This window comes from Opisthocomus hoazin, chromosome 1 (genome assembly GCF_030867145.1).
Source record: "Opisthocomus hoazin isolate bOpiHoa1 chromosome 1, bOpiHoa1.hap1, whole genome shotgun sequence".
Classification (NCBI taxonomy): Eukaryota; Metazoa; Chordata; class Aves; order Opisthocomiformes; family Opisthocomidae; genus Opisthocomus; species Opisthocomus hoazin.
The window spans coordinates 52,360,376-52,376,836 of NC_134414.1; the positions used below are offsets into that span (position 1 = coordinate 52,360,376).

At 48.8% G+C, this 16,461-nt stretch overlaps 2 long non-coding RNA genes across 3 annotated transcripts; both read left to right on the plus strand.

The window, feature by feature from the left end:
- The first annotated feature begins 8,770 nt into the window (after positions 1-8,770).
- On the plus strand, positions 8,771-12,378 carry LOC142362934 (uncharacterized). The gene is made up of 3 exons (XR_012765392.1): positions 8,771-8,926; positions 9,394-9,571; positions 12,132-12,378. It is a non-coding gene; the product is annotated as an uncharacterized LOC142362934 (long non-coding RNA).
- Positions 12,379-12,590: 212 nt separating this feature from the next.
- Positions 12,591-13,230, plus strand: LOC142362959 (uncharacterized). 2 transcript variants are annotated; one of them, XR_012765404.1, is made up of 3 exons: positions 12,591-12,708; positions 12,834-12,900; positions 13,173-13,230. It is a non-coding gene; the product is annotated as an uncharacterized LOC142362959 (long non-coding RNA). The 2 variants fall into 2 exon arrangements; XR_012765409.1 differs by having other exon boundaries at positions 13,170-13,224.
- The last annotated feature ends 3,231 nt before the right edge of the window (positions 13,231-16,461 follow it).

Consider the following 16,461-nt stretch of genomic DNA (forward strand, 5'->3'; position numbering starts at 1 on the left):
ACAGGACGGGCCCGGCAAGCGGCGGACACCGAGCGCGGCTCCGAAGCGCGGCGGCCCCTACCCCCCTCCCTCCACCGTAGCCGCAGAGACGGACGAAGAGAGCGAGCGAGCAGGTAAGATGGCGGCGCCCCGCGGCCGCGAGAACAAGGAGTCTCGCGAGGGCGGGCGGCGCGCGGGGGCTGCCGGGAGGCGGGGTCGGGCCCGGTGTGGTGCGGCCTCGGCGGCCGTGGGACGGGGCACGGCGCTTCCCGCCCGCTCCCTGGCGGGCCCGGCCTCCCGGGGAGGGGACAGCCGTCCGCCGGCCTCCCGGGGAGCCGGGGCAGCGCTGTGATAAGGAGACGCGCAGAAAGGGAGGTGCAGCGAGTGCTTCCCTCCTCCCCTCCCCCCGCGCCCCCCCGGCGCGAACTCCCGCCAACGTTTGCGGCTGACAGGAAAAAATAAAAAAATAAAAAATAAGTGTTTGGGGTTTTCTTTTTGTTAAAAAGTGGAGTGAAAACTTTCACTGAAAACGCGCGAGCTGGCAGCGGAGTCCCGCGTCTTCCTTGCGTGGGGCGGGCCTGGGCGCTGCGGTGGGCCCGCGGGTGCCGAGCCCGGCCTGCCCGTTGCGGTTCCACGGTCGGTTTAGGCCCCGCGAGGTGAACCCGATAGAGGAGCCGAGCCCGCGCGGCTCCTGGGTCACCCACAGAGGGAACGGTGGCCGGGGTGCGTGGGCTGGGCCCCCCGAAAACCAGTGCCTACCAGTGCGGGGCCTTCCCCTGAAAAGTTAACGCGCGTCGTTGCTTTCGCCGGTGCCCTGGATTGACTGAGCGCTGAAAGAAAACGTCCGTGGTGAATCTACCTCAGTCAGCTCTGTGGGCTTCCAAAAGACCAGTGTCTCGCCTGAGATCCAGCGTGAGGCGTGTTGCACAGTCGATGAACAAGGGCAAGTATTTCAAAGAAATCGTTCTCTCTGCCTTTCTCGAGGCAGGGTGGATAACTCTTGAGCTCCCTGCCCGATTTTCTCGGATAGAGAGGAACTCAAGTTGCGTCAGGGGAGGTTTAGACTGGATATCAGGAAAAATGTCTTTACTGAAAGAGTGGTCAGGCATTAGAACAGGCTGCCCAGGGAAGGGGTGGAGTCACCACCCCTGGAGGTGTTCAAAAAACGTGTAGATGTGGCACTTCAGGACGTGGTTTAGCAGGCATGGTGGTGTTGGGTTGGTGGTTGGACCTGATGATCTTAGAGGTCTTTTCCAACCTTAATGATTCTATGATTCAGGTAATCAGGTTAGATTAGAGAGTTGGGATAACAGCAGAAGAAGCCCTAGAGAGCTGGGGTGAAGGCAAAAAGACATGTTTGGATATAAGATGGGATGCTTGCTTGTTCTTCCGGCATGGGAACGCCTTCAAGATCCATCCCCAGTTTCATCCTCCCATGGGAACCCACTGCAGACTGCTAGTACTTCACTTCTGTTTGAGAAAGCTCAACTTTACTTTGCTGCGTCTGTAACAGAGCAAGGGTCATTGGCATTTATTACCCTCATTTATGATTTTCCATGCCACTGAGAAGCACTTGACCTCAGCAGAGAGACTGCCAAGAAATCCTGTCTCTGAGACAGCTAAATAAGAGCTGGAGGAGGCTAAGGCTGCCTGCACATGTCTATTTGTGGCTTGATTATCATCCTTGAAAGTCTATGGAAAACTGGAGAGTGTAGCAAGCCAACCAAATAAACTGCCAGCTTTAGGTGACCCTGCTTCGGCAGGAGGGTTGGACTAGATGACCCACAGAGGTCCCTTCCAACCCCTACTATTCTGTGATTCTGTGATTCAGTGAGGACTTCCCAATTACGAGATCTACTTTGGTTCCCTTGCATAGTGGAGAGTGAACAGCACGTCCAGTCAGCAGACAGAAAATCACCAGAGCCTGAAATTCTGTGGAGACTGTTCTGTAGACGTCTAAAAAGCCATTGCCTCACAGTCACCAGCTTGCAAGTTAACTCCCCCTGAACACGTAAAAAGGGTCACTAAGCTTGGGATTCTGATGGGTCTTTGAAGGGACAGGCACATAGAAATTAGGCATTGTGATAAGAATCTAAATTTGGTTTTGGATCTGACCCTTAATCCTTTGCAAAAGCCAGTGCCTAGTGGAAATAATTCAGGCAAGCGCTGTGTCGGTCCACTTCGCTCTCATCTTTGTAACTACCTTTGATCCTTGAATATACAACGGCCAGCAAGAAAACACAGCCTCTTAGGCTTCCCCACGTAAGATGTGTGGATATAATCATGGTAGCCACTTCTCTGTGTTTGACATTTCATTTTCTAAACTGCTTTCCAGCCATTCAGAAGCACAGTGCTGTAAGTAAATGAAATTTGTGATCGGCAAAAGGATTTCATAAGTACATTTTGTGCACTGGATAAGACTTGTCTGCATATGGTAATTTTTGAACATTACTGTGTTGATAAAAAGTACGCTGTTATGACCCTTCTGTGGCAATATTCAGAGTAACTATAATTAATAAATAAATAAAGAAATAAAAGCTGCTGCCATTCCCAGTTCTAGGGTTTGCAGACTTGAAATCTTAAGGCCTTATGAAGATTTGGATCCGTGCCTTCAATGTTCTGTAGCGTCTTTCAGGCAATTTTCAACTACTTATTAGATCTGAGGAAAGAATTTCCTCTGAAATATAAAGTGGCTTCTATACATTAGCTAGTTTCTATTTATGACACAGTATCTTTAGGTTCTTAATAACAATTTTAAAAACACAAAATAAGGAATAGTCTTTACTTAAATCAAATTTTACTCACATGTGAAATCAGTATTTTAACTGAAAGCAATCCCGAAGATCACGTTTCATTTAATGCAGCATAATAGAGAATATGTGCAAAGGGTCAAAAGTAATTATTAACTTCTACAATGTCATATTTCCGTGAGAGAAATAAGTTTCTATTTCTCCTGTAGCTGTTCAATGTAAAATTCATGAACTGTCCAAGGGAAAATAAAACATACCCTAAATTTCACCCCACCTGTATAATTAAAGGTCTGAAGAATATAACAAGGAAAAGAATAAATCTATGAAAAGATAGAAAAGAAGCAAAACAAGAATTTAACACGCTTTCCTTAGGTTTCAAAAATTTAACACCTTCATTTAAAAAATCAGTTCCTGTTCTGCATCATGTATATGGATACCATTCTATGGATACCAAAAAGATTTAACAGGAACTAAGTGATAGAAACTAAAAAATACAAAAATTGACATATATATTCTGTGGATTAATATAAAAAGTGCATTTTAACATCCAAAGTAGTACAACTCTAATTCCCTTATGCATCAGAATTACAGATTCCTAAAGCCCTTTTGGCTTATAAAAACTTTGTTAAGTTCTTCAGACTAGTATAGATGTTTTCATACATAATAAGTCCTGAAGTTCATAGGTTTGGTGTGCACTTAGTTTGCAGTAGTCTTATCTAACTCAATTTAGTGACCTTTGACGGCTAAAAATAATGGGCTGTATTTATTCACATTTTTATTGTTTTACCTTGCTGCCAGCCAAGACAGAGATATCAATCCTTCGTGAGATTTCTGAGATTTTATTTCTGCTGACTCCTCTACAAAGCCATTGGACTTGTGCTCATAAACAATCTTTGTCAATGTGTAAAGCTGCAATTTTTAAGTGTTCTATATTTTTATTTGAAAGCTGACATTTTCTTAAATGCCCATAGATCTCTTTTTAACTCAGATTTGTCCCTTTAATATTTTAATACAAGAAGTAGTTGTACAAGAGAATGACTTTTGGGTACATCCATCTTTTTTGGCAAACCTATCCTACCTTCATCAGTCAGTGTTTATGTCATACAGAAAAAAGGTGAATTATTCTCTTTTACTTGTTTGTGTGTTTGGGTTTTTTTGTTGTTCTTTTAAGTTAGTTTAATTTTTTTCAATCTGCCAGACTGGTCTATGGCATTATGAACTTCTTCAATCTATCCTTCTAACGCTTCATCTTTTCATTTAGGAAGATGCGATTGCATTTGCAATCGGACTTAAGCATTCATCTCTGGCTGTAGGTTTCCCACTGGTGTTACATGTGATTCTGGTTTTGCACAACGGATGTAATCCACCAGTGCCAGACTTGGGGCCCCTCGTGTCTCCCAGAAAAAGCATTACAGGCCTCAGATGTATCTAAGCGGATGATCTGAAGATCAAGGGGTTCCACATCCTTGCAGCGTACCACGGCTCCTGCATCAGAGCACAGGCTAAAACAGCAGAGCTGATGAAACTGTATAGCATCAGGATGGCTTGATGGAACAAAACCATTTTTGTATGTTTTTCAGACTTTTAGTTTGCACTTTCATTGAGTTTTGGGTTTTGCTATTAGTTGCTGTTTAGAAATGTATAGATGTACATCTGTAGATGTGCGACCTTTGCTCTGTGTGAAGAGACAAATGATATTCCTCCTGATACTGTTTGTCTGCTTTGTACTGAGTTTCATCTCAGGAGGCATCTATATGAGTTTTGAGGATAATGTCACAGAATGGATCCAGACCTAAAGACTTGTCCTGCCGACCTTCACAAATAGCAAAAGTCTATCAATTCCTGAGCACATGAAAGCTGAGGCACTTCTGCATTTCCACAGAAATACACCTACTAGGGTTTTAACAGAGCAGCAGGTCAGCTTCTTGTTACTGTCACTTGACTGTACCTCAAAAAGATCAATGTTTATGTGATATTGAGTTCTTTAACGACCGGCTGTGCCACCTGGACACTTACAAGTCTGTAGGGTCAGATTGGATCCACCCAGAGTGCTGAGGGAGCTGGCAGAGGAGCTCGCCAAGCCACTCTCCATCATCTATCAGCAGTCCTGGCTAACCGAGGAGGTCCCAGATGACTGGAGGATTGCCAGTATAACACCCAGCTACAAGAAGGTCCGGAAGGAGGATCCCAGGAACTACAGGTCTGTCAGCCTGACCTCAGTGCCAGGCAAGATTATGGAGTGATTCATGTGAAGGACAACAAGGAGATCAGGCCCAGCCAGCATGGGTGCTGCTTGACCAACCTGATCTCCTTCTATGACCAGATGACCTGCCTAGTGGATGGGGGAAAGGCTGTGGATGTTGTCTACCTGGACTTTAGGAAGGCCTTTGACACTGTTCCCCACAGCATCCTCCTGGAGAAACTAGCTGCCCATGGTTTGGATGGGTGTACTCATTGCTGGATAAAGAACTGGCCGAATGGCCGAGTGCAGAGAGTGGTGGTGAATGGAGTTAAAGCCAGCTGGTGGCCAGTCATGAGCAGTGTTCCCCAGGGCTCAGTTTTGGGGCCAGTCTTTTTTAATGTCTTTATCAATGATCTGGATGAAGGGATTGAGTGCTCCCTCAGTAAGTTTGCAGACGACACCAAGTTGGGTGGGAGTGTCAATCTACTCGAGGGTAGGAAGGCTCTGCAGAGGAATCTGGACAGGCTGGATCAATGGGACAAGGCCAATTGTGTAAGTTTGAATAAGGCTAAGTGCTGGTTCCTGCACTTTGGTCACAACAACCCCATGCAATGCTACAGGCTTGGGGAGGAGTGGCTGGAAAGCTGCCTGGTGGAAAAGGACCTTGGGGTGTTGGTCGACAGTCAGCTGAACATGAGCCAGCAGTGTGCCCAGGTGGCCAAGAAGGCCAGCGGCATCCTGGCTTGTATCAGGAATAGTGTGGCCAGCAGGAGCAGGGAGGTGATTGTGCCCCTGTACTCGGCACTGGTGAGGCCGCACCTCAAGTACTGTGTTCAGTTTTGGGCCCCTCACTACAAGAAGGACATTGAGTTGCTGGACCATGTCCAGAGAAGAGCAACGAGGCTGGTGAATGGTCTAGAGAACAAGTCTTATGAGGACTGGCTGATGAAGCTGGGATTGTTTAGTCTAGAGAGGCAGGTGTTGGTCTCTTCTCCCAAGCAACTAGCGATAGGACGAGAGGAAATGTCCTTAAGTTGCGTCAGGGTAGGTTTAGATTGGATATTAGCACAAATTTCTTTACTGAAAGAGTGGTCAGGCATTGGAACAGGCTGCCCAGGCAAGTGGTGGAGTCACCGTCCCTGGAGGTGTTTAAAAAACATGTAGGTATAGCACTTCGGGACATGGTTTAGCAGGCATGGTGGTGTTGGGTTGACAGTTGGACTTGATGATCTTAGAGGTCTTTTCCAACTGTAATGATTCTATGATTTGTTTTGTTTACTGTTGACTCCTACATAATGAATTGAATCAAACTGAGCCATTGACAGTTAAAAACGGGGGCCTGTAAAAGCTTTCAGAGCAGATGCTCTTTAAAATGAATGCCTTCCTCTAATCTTGAAACCACAAAAATTTAATCATGAAATATGCTGTGGACATTAAGCAGCTTTCCATGACCGTGGTCTTTCTGTGTAACAGACCTAGGCTATTGCATTGTGTCTCTTTTCCTGCTTTCTGTTGCTGCAGGAAGAAGATCGATGATAGAGCTGGAGAAAAAGGCTTTACGTGGCCGTGCTTGAGCAGGTGGTTTGGACCGGTGACCTCCTGAGGTCCCTTTCAACCTCAACCATGCCACGATTCTATGAAAGGTTTTTGGCAGAGTATCTCAAAGCCACAGGTGTTTGAAGTATTTGTAACTGGTGAATGTAGCATTTAGCCTGAGATTGCACGCCATAGAATTGAGCATTGCTCTTTTTGAACTGACGTAACAGTTGTTTAACAGGTTTTCTTGAAAGTCAAGGTCAGAAGTAGTTGTTACAATCAAACCAGAAACACTGTGGGTTTTATTATTGCTTAAATACATAGACATTACCAGTAGTGGATATTAACAACATATATCACATTTCTGAACTCACACTGTGCTAAGTCTATATCATGTCTCTCTAAATGGCCTTGTGTTTTAAAAAATAAAATGGGTCAGTTTTGTAATACAGGATGCTCATGTTGTGGAACCTCATTAGCTTGTGCTAATGCGGGGACAGCTTGTTGTGTCCTTGCTCATTAGCTTGTACTAACGCTGTGACAGGATTGCTCCACTTTGCCAATGGCAGCAAAATTAAGCTTAGCCCCTGCTTGTGCCTGTGGGAAGGATGACTGGGAAAGGGCCCAGGGTGTAATTAATGCCTCCTCTTCTCCCCAAAATGTGGTGGAGCAGGAAAGGAAAGACATAGCTCACGACTCTGCCCCTATGACACCAACCAGCAGAGCTTCATGTTCCAGAAGTCTTCTTAGTGTGGTCAGGAAGTACCGGCTGTCGTTCTGGTCTGCGCGAGCGAACGATTACGGGGCAGAGCCACACCTGGGTTTGTGCCTGTGCTTAGATGAGCAGCTGCCCACGTTCCCCAGCTCCCTCAGGCAAACTGCTGTGACGGAGCCAGCGGCAAGGGCCCCGTGCCTTGCAGGAATGTGGTGGCTCCATGAGCCTGGTCGAGGCTGGAGGCAGCGGTGACGCTGCAGTCTGAGCTTTCATGTCATGAAGCACATGCTCTGTGCGTGGGATTTACTGCTAGTGAAGAGAGGCTGGCTTCCTAGTAATTAAGTAGGTCCATCCCAAATGTTAATTCCAAACTCCTGCCGCTTGCTCACCCCTCACCTTCCCCTCCAGCGGGATGGGGAGGAGAAAATGGACAAAAGGGGAAACTCGTGGGTTGAGATAAAGACAATTTAATAAGACAAGAAAGTTAATACTACTACTACTACTAATGATAATAACAAATATGCAAAATAAACTATACAATACAATTTTTCTTACCACCCAACGACAGATCCAAAGCCAGTCACCAAGCAGAGATCATGGACCCCCCCTGGATTTTCTCAAACTTCACGAAGTTCCTGAAAAAGGCCGAACTCCCGGAAAAGTTCAAACTCCCAGCAAACCGAGAAGCTGGATGCTCCCTGCCCCCTGGCCAACCTCATTCATAAACTGAGCATGACATTTATGTTACAGAACATTTCCACTGGCCAGCTTGGCTGTCTGTCTGACTGTGCTCTCTGCCAGCTCCTGCACACCTGCTCTTTAGCTGAATGTGAGAAACTGGAAAAAATCCTTGATTTACAGCAACAACTGAAAGCATCAGTGTTATCAGCATTCTTCTCCTACTAAATCCAAAACATAGAAGGTACTGGGAAGAAAATTAACTCTACCCTAGCCGAAACCAGGACACCCAGCAAAGATGGCTTCATACTACAGATGTAAGAGCTCCGTGTTGAACAAATTATAAACACTGTCAAAGAAATTTATAGGATATCTTCTGTCATATTTGAGGTGAAAGTTGTATTGTTTACACTATCTATTCTTCACAATACAGTATACAGAATCACGTAAGGTGAAGGTGCGAAGCCTTAGTCGCATGAGTTCCTCCTACAGAAATATACAAATAAATCTCTCCTGAGAGGATGAGGTTATCTGTTTTTTATTTGTTATTGTTCGGTTTTGGGGGAGTTATTTGGTTTACAGTTAGATAATTAAAAAGGATCTGATTTTAGCATTAAAAAGGTTATTTAAATCTTCTTTGTGCACAATGTATTAGATAAACTATTATTTTAAAGTTTTCTGGTTGCCCACTACAGAGATCAGGATTTCTATAACTGATTTGGTGATTAAAAATGACTGTGCCGTTGTCCATTGTGCGAGGCATTTTTATATTTTTCAACTGTCAGATCTTGAAAAAAACTTACAGGAAGTTTGAAAATAAAATTTTTTTTTAACCATTTTAATTTCCATTTGAAGAAACTTTTACTTTTTCAGGAAGCTGAAACAGTACGTACGGTGCTTCACGGTTTGGTTCTCTCTGTTGTGCACAGGCCTCAGCGCTGCTGTCGGCACGGTCAGGATTTGCTTGGGTCAATGCTGCTGCAGGGCCAGGAGAGGGAGCACAGACATTGTTTCTCCTTGGTCATGCTGTAGAGTCATCTTGGATTATTTCACAGAGCAGTAGCACTAAATCAGTTTTTCGAGAAGGTATTGTAGAATACTTTTTTCCTGCTTCTGTTTTTAACGAGATTTTTTAATAAGATTTAATTAAGAGAAAATTAAGAACTGGATATTTTCATCAATTCTTATCAAGCAAAAAAAATCTGTAATTTTATGAATGGCTGATACAGTATTTTAACATTTTTAACACCTTTTAAAGAGTATGTTTACATTTTCTTCTGCAGCCACTGAGGAGGGTGAAGTTTATCAGAATCCAAATATACTAGAAAAGCTTGATTCACTTCAGTCTAATACTAGAAAGTATCTTTAGGCATGTTATTATATTTGTATTCTAACTTCAGATCATATATTTACCCAGTAGTTTTCAGATATATTTGTATTAAAAACATTATTTTAAAGACACAAAGGATACATAAATTCTCTGCAAGTTTTTTAATAGCAATTGTTAGAACTTCTCATATCTTACCTCTCTCATAATTTCTTATATTTCTCAGTTGTTATAATTTCTGGTGGATGAAAAGTTGGACATGAGCCAACAATGCGCGCTTGCAGCCCCGAAGGCCAACCATATCCTGGGCTGCATCAAGAGGAGCATGGCCAGCAGGTCGAGGGAGGTGATGCTGCCACTCTACTCTGCTCTGACAAGGGGAAACGGCTTTAAACTAAAAGCAGGTAGATTTAGATTAGATATAAGAAAGAATTTTTTTTTATGATGAGGGTGGTGAGGCACGGGAACAGGTTGCCCAGAGAAGTTGTAGATGATCCATACCTAGAAGTGTTCAGGCCCAGGTTGGATGGAGCTCTGAGCAACCTGGTCTAGTGGAAGGCATCCCTGCCCACGGCAGGGGGATTGGAACTACATGATCTTTAAGGTCCCTTCCAACCCAAACCATTCTACTATTCTATGACTCTGTGAACTGCTTGTGGGTGGTTAGATTATTAATGATGTTTATTTGTATTTGAAATTAATCAATCCTGTTGACTAGATTTGAACTTCTGGTCCCATACACATTAACTCAGGAAAGCTCCACAAATAGAATTATTTTGTTTGACATTGAAATAAGATAGGGAGAATATTACTTATACTGTATTCTGGATATGCTACTGAATGTATTATAGTTTGAGCACATATTCCTGTGCTGACACTGCAGGATGGTCACGTTCACAAATCTGAAAGTTTATACCTTGGCATAGCTCTGTTGCAGCCAACAGAACTGCAGCCTACAGGAGTCTTTTCATTTGGCGTATGCATTACTAGGATAGCCCTACTGCCATAGTGATTCAATGTGGTTGAAAATTCCCAAATTTTACAATTAAGCAATTATCAAAAAAGAAGAAATAGGGAAAAAAAAAAAAAAGAAAGAAAACCAAACAGAAACAAAGCACATAGAACCCTACCGGAGGGGAAAGGATTTGTAAATGCCTGTTAAGAATTGTAAGAGTCAAGGTGTGCCCTGTAACCAAAGAACGTTTGTGCTAGCCACTGTGTAGATGGAGAATAACTTGTTAAATCTCAGTAAGATGGAGGGTTTTCTGATGGACAGAAGTGGGCATTTTGAGACTGCTGTGCTCACCATACAGTCCTTTGGTAGATGACTCCCACCAATAGCAGTCCTCATTTGAGAAGTACTGGATAAACAGCTGAGCTCTCGGGCAGTAATTCTCCTGTAATTTGTCACTGGAGAGAAAACATACCAGACAGAAAGCCACAAACCTTATCAAATTTGAAATGTAACGGAACATGGCAGTGCATATTCTGGCAGCCGGCACAGAAGTCATTGTCATCAAAGGATTGTCATCAATGGACACACAGCATCGCAGAAGCGCAGTGGGTTGCAACAGACCAAGCCCTGGTCCTTCCCTCTTTGCACAGCATCAGCCAATGCCTTAGACTAAGGACACCAACTGCAGCAGTCTGTGGCTATCTGTAGACTAGCAGATCCTATTCCAGAGGTCATTTCTCTCTGCAGATTGTCAGTGGCACAGGTCCAGGCAGCACGGAGTCTCACAGTGATGGCCATGACTAACAGTTCAGCTTCTTATACACAAAGGGTTGTAGTGAGTGGGACTCCACCTGGCTGGCAACCAGTCACCAGCGGTGTTCCTCAGGGCTCAATTCTAGGACCAGTTCTGTTCAATATTTTTATCAATGATGTGGCTGCAGGAGTTGAACGCACCCCTAGTAAGTTTCCTGATGATGCTAAACTGGGAGGTGCTGTTGACTCTCTCCAGGAACAAGAGGCCTTGCAGAGGGATCTGGATAGATTGGAGTATTGGGCAATCATCAATGGCATGAAATTTACCAAGAACAAATGCCGGATTCTGCACCGGGGACAGAGTAATGCTGGACACAAGTATAAATTGGGGGAGAGGTGGCTGGAGAGCAGCCCTGCAGAAAGGGATCTGGGGGTGCTGGTCAGTATGAGCCAGCAGTGTGCCCTGGCAGCCAAGAGGGCAAATGGCATCCTGGGATGTATCAAACACAGCATAACCAGTGGTCAAAAGAGGTGATCATCCCACTGTAGTGTTGGTGCGGCCTCACCCTTGAGTACTGGCTGCAGTTCTGGGCCCCACAATTTAAAAAGGATGTTGAGGTACTTGAATGCATCCAGAGGAGGGCAACAAAGCTGGTGAAGGGGCTGGAACGCATGTCCTACAGAGAGCTGCTAAGGGCTCTGGGATTGTCTGGATTGGGGAAAAGGGGGCTGAGGGACGACTGGAGCGGTCGTCGCAGAGGGGTGGTCGATGCCCCGAGCCTGTCAGTGTTTAAGAGGTGTTTGGATAATGCCCTTAATAACATGCTTTAGCTTTTGGTCAGCCATGAAGTGGTGAGGCAGTTGGACTAGGTGATGGTTGTAGGTCCCTTCCAGCTGAAATATTCTATTCTATTCTAATCTAACCCAGAAATTACAGTCTTTCCACCTGAAGAACAACATAAAATATTAGTAATAGAGAACCGATGCTATATTTTTAAGTGATGGGCAGATTAAATTATCCTTCCTTCATTAATTTCTGTGTATTAATTTCCACACAATATCTTCCTGACAAATCATAAAAAAGACACATTTTACCAGCTCTGTGTTCATGCACTTTCAGTTAGAGGTTTCGGCAGTACTTACCTAAGACATTTATGGGGATGGAGCTCAGCTATAGGTTCTTCTGGAACTATGAATTGCTCAGTGATTAACTTCGCTTTTTCCATTTTCTGTTTCGTGTTTTGTTCCTTCTGAAGAGGAGATCACCTCACTGGCTGCAGCCTGGTCAGCCGCTGCACTTGTGGCATCAACAAGCACAGCAGCAACAGGAGTCAAGGCTGCCCCCTTCTGCTACAGTTCGTAGGAACAATTTGTGATGGACCCATCCTAGCTGTCCTTTGGCAAGGCTTCCAAATAAACTGCAAGGCAGTATGAAAAACAGTTTTTACAAGGTGGCTTTAATTGCTTTTAAACAGCACTTCTCTGTATCAGGCTACCATAACCAGTGATGTCACGAAGAGCCCCTCAAGTCTCAGTACCCATTGGTTGCTCCTGTGGCAACCTCCTCTGCCCCTGCCCCACGCACGGGTCGCCAGGAGGAGCGCAGGGAGCCCGCGTCACCCGGCTGCCCCCCGGCCAGCTGCTGCCGAAGGAGCTCGGTGGCGGCGATGCTGTGAGCGTGCCCCCCGCCTCCCCTCTGCCCCCGGGCGCTGCTCCCGCCCGGCATCGGCCGCATCGCTGCTCACTTCTGCTCTCCTCCCGCTCTCCTCCCCTGCCCGGGCTACGGCCCCGCACGCCAGCAGCCTGCAGAGCGCGGTCACGGCCCGGGCACAGGTGAGGGCCGCTCGCGGGGCAGTCTCGGCCGTCCCCACCTCTCGCCCGTGGCCCGGGGCCGATGCAGCTCTTGGGGGCCCCTTCTGCTGCGGGGCTGCTGGCTGAGCGCAGCGTGTTCCTCGCAGGCTGGTGCAGAGCAGCGGCCACCTCCCGTCCCCTCTGGCAGCGACGGCGGACGCGGCCACGCGGCTGGTGAGTCTGGAGAAGCCGGGGACAGGACGGCCCCGCTCCCCTGCGCTGGCAGCCGGGCACTGGGGCTGCGCTGGGGCTGCTGCTGCCCTTCCCGCAGGGCACGGCCATCCCCGTGGCTCTGCGGCAGGAGAGAGCTGAGCCCCTGTCCCCTCGCCCCCAAACCATCGCTCTCCCGTGCGCTCGGCAGTGGGGGGACAGCGCTGAGAGGGTCCGCGAGCGCTCGCCTGGCGCTTCTCCTCCACGGCTCCTTGCTCTCTTTCCCCCGGCAGCAGGCGGGACCCGCAGGAGGAGGAGGGGGCTGCCCTGGCCATTTGCCCGGCGAGGGACCTGGGCTGCTGCAGAGGTGCCCGGGCCATCGGGCTCTGGTGCCAGGGGGGCTCTCTTTGGCCGGCCCCTGGCAGCTCTCTGCAGCCAGGACGGAACGCTGCCCCAGCCCACCCAGGTAAGCAAGCCTGGCCAGGGGGTCCCCATCCCTATGGCTCCTCCAGGGAGTTGGTGTTCCCAGCAGAGGAACCCTGGGTGGGGCTCGGGGACAAAGCCCACTCCTCCCAAATTCACACACCTCCAGACACCCCTCCATCCCATCCCAGTGAAAGCGGAGCCGGTCACACTTGCTGCTGCCTCTGAGGAAGGGTCACCTGTCCCTGGTCCTGTCTCCAGCCCAGCAACTCTCCTCCTGTGTCCCCGCAGGACCTGCTGGCTCTCCTGCATAAGCACGGGCCGTCCACGGAGGGGATCTTCGGGCTGGCGGCTGGCGAGTGAGCCTCCCGGGAGCTCAGGGAGGCCCTCGACAGTGGAGCGCAGGTCCACCTCGAGAGCCAACCCGTGCACCTGCTGGCCATCATCTTCAAGGTGAGCCCTGCTGACCCGGAGCCCCGCAGCTCCCGGCTCTGTCGGGGCTGATGGGCACCTGCCAGAGCAGGAGCACAAACCCAGCCGCCTGCTCATGAGCCAGAGTGCCGGCCACGCTGCCTGTGCTCCCGGACACAGCACCCAGAGCCTCACCTGGAGCCCTTGGCTTTGCAGGACTTCCTCCGCAAGATCCCCTCCAAGCTCCTCGATGCAGAGCTCTGCGAGGAGTGGATGAGTGCCCTGCAGAAGACCAGCAGGCAGGAGAGGCTGGCAGCACTGAAGGAGTAAGCGTGGCGAGCAGCCTGCCTGCTCCGCGGGGACTGGCAGAGGCCGGGGACTTGCCTGCAAAGCGACGGCCTGCCTGAGCAAGCCGTGGTTTCTGTCAGCCACCTCTTGCTGCTGTGGGGTCGGGTTTTGGGGGAAAGTGGCACAGAAAAGGATTTGTCTCCTTGGAGCTCTTCCCGCAGGCATTTGGGGTTGCTTCGCCAAGGGACTCTTGCCAGCAGGGCGGGCGGGGAGGGAGGTGTCCGTATCTCAGCCAGGGCAGTCCCTCTGCTGTAGACCAGGTGTGGCCAGGGAGCCTTCCCTCGGGTGGGCTTGGGTGACTTCAGCCTGCGAGACAGGTGTTGATGGCATCTACCTTACTGACCTTGTGTTCCTGTTCCCTCAGGGTGGCCAGGAAGTTGCCCGAGCCCAACCTCCTCCTGCTTCAGGACTTGCTCCTCCTGCTTCAGAACATCATCAGCAACACGGGCACCAGCAGGATGACTGCCCCAAACCTGGCCATCTGCCTGGGGCCGAACCTGCTCAGCCCGCCCGAGGAGCACACGCTGCCCCTGGATGTCCTCCTGCAGGTGACGGGGAAGGTACGCGCTATTTACCAGCCGGCCAGAGCCTTCCGGGCCCAGCCCAGCTTTGCTGCTCAGAGGCACCCGGCTGCCTCCTCTCCTCAGCAAACGCTCGTGGATGGGACAAGCTGCTGGGAAGAGCAGCCCCACAGCTGCAGCTTTCTGTGCAGCAGCGAGGGTCAGGAGTGGGAAAGGCTGTCTGAGCCGTTTTCAGCCAGCGGGCTGGAAACCAATGGTTTGCTGTGTGCAGGTGGCATGGCTGGTGGAGTTCCTCATCGAAAACCACAGGGAACTCTTTGAGGAGGAGGTGGCTGGGCTTGCCGAGGCACCACCAGCATCAGGAGCAGAAGCAGAAACATCAGAGGTATGTCAGGGCCACAAACAGCGTGACAACAAAAGCCTCCCCGCTCAGAAGGTGGGACTGCTGCCGCAGGGACAAGCCAGGTCATCCACCAGCCTGCAGCTCTGCAAAGATGCAGAGTAAGGCTGGTGCAGGGTGGCCGTCACACTTTGTGTGGTGATCCGGCCAGAACTGGCTCATCTGGGCTGAGCAAACCCATCCAAGGGATCTGCCTTTGGGAGCTAAGGCAGCAATGGGGCAGGGAGGTCCTTGCCACCTCTGAACTTCCATATTTCCATTGCAGGTGCCTCCAGTCCCTTCAGAAAGCCAAAATCTGAAGAGCTCCTCTGAGGAGAGAAGGTAAAATGAGCTAGCTTTGATTCAGAGGACAACTGATCCATGTTTGTCATGGCTTTACCTGTCTAACAATACTATTGAATGAAAAGGTTGCCAGGTTCTTTGCAGGAAGAGGAAAACCAAGCCAACAGAAAGAGACAAGCAAGCTGCGAAGAGGAGAGTGAGGGCCAACCAAGTAAAAAAAAGGCAAAAGCTGGACACTCTAAGGACTGGGCAACTGAGAAAACCCAGGCAGGGCAACAAGAACAAGAGGCCCAGGTGTGTAACAGACTCTGCTGTCCGTCTTTCCAATTCTAACGCTGCTCTAAGGATAGGAAATATTCCCGTGGTGCACAGAGATGGCCCCAGAGAGGCAGCAGGCTCCTGCCTGTGGCAGACCGTGTAGGTCAGGAGAAAAATAGCACTCCAGCTTTGGCAAATCAAACCCAGTAGAACCCGCTGGTCGAAAGAGTTGATCATCCCGCTGTATCCAGCGTTGGCGCGGCCTCCCCTTGGGTACTGTGTGCAGTTCTGGGCCCCACAGAAGTGTGAAGGCACTTGAGTGGGTCCTGAGGAAGGCAACAAAGAGGGTGAGGGGGCTGGAAGGCATGTCCTGTGAGGGGCAGCTAAGGACTTTGGGCTGGTCTAATTTGGAGAAAAGGAGGCTGACAGGTGACCTCATTGCTCTCCATGGCTTCCTGAGGAGGGGAAATGTAGAGGGAGGTGCTGACCTCTTCTCCCTGGTAACCTGTGACAGGGCAAAGCGGACCGGTTCAAAGCTGTGTCAGGGGACACTCAGACTATATACTGCAAACCACTTCTTTACTGAGAAGGTGGTCAAACACTGGAACAGGCTTCCTCTCTAGGAATGGTCGATGTCCCATGCCTGTCAGCGTTTAAGAGACACTTGGACAATGCCCTTACTAATAGGCTTTAACTGTGGGTCAGCCCTGAAACTGACCCACGGTGGCTCTCGATGCAGGTTGTAGGCCACTTCCAAAGGAAATAGCCTCTCCTCCCCTCTCCTCTCCGCTTCCTTCTCACTGGATTCGCCAACAGAGGCTATCACTGCCACACTAGAACACAGCGAGGCAGTACCTCCAACAATACATAGGTATTCGTATTCTCATCCACGCTGGAGAAAGCAATGATCAAAGCAATTACAGGAGGTGGGAGTTTCTCGTG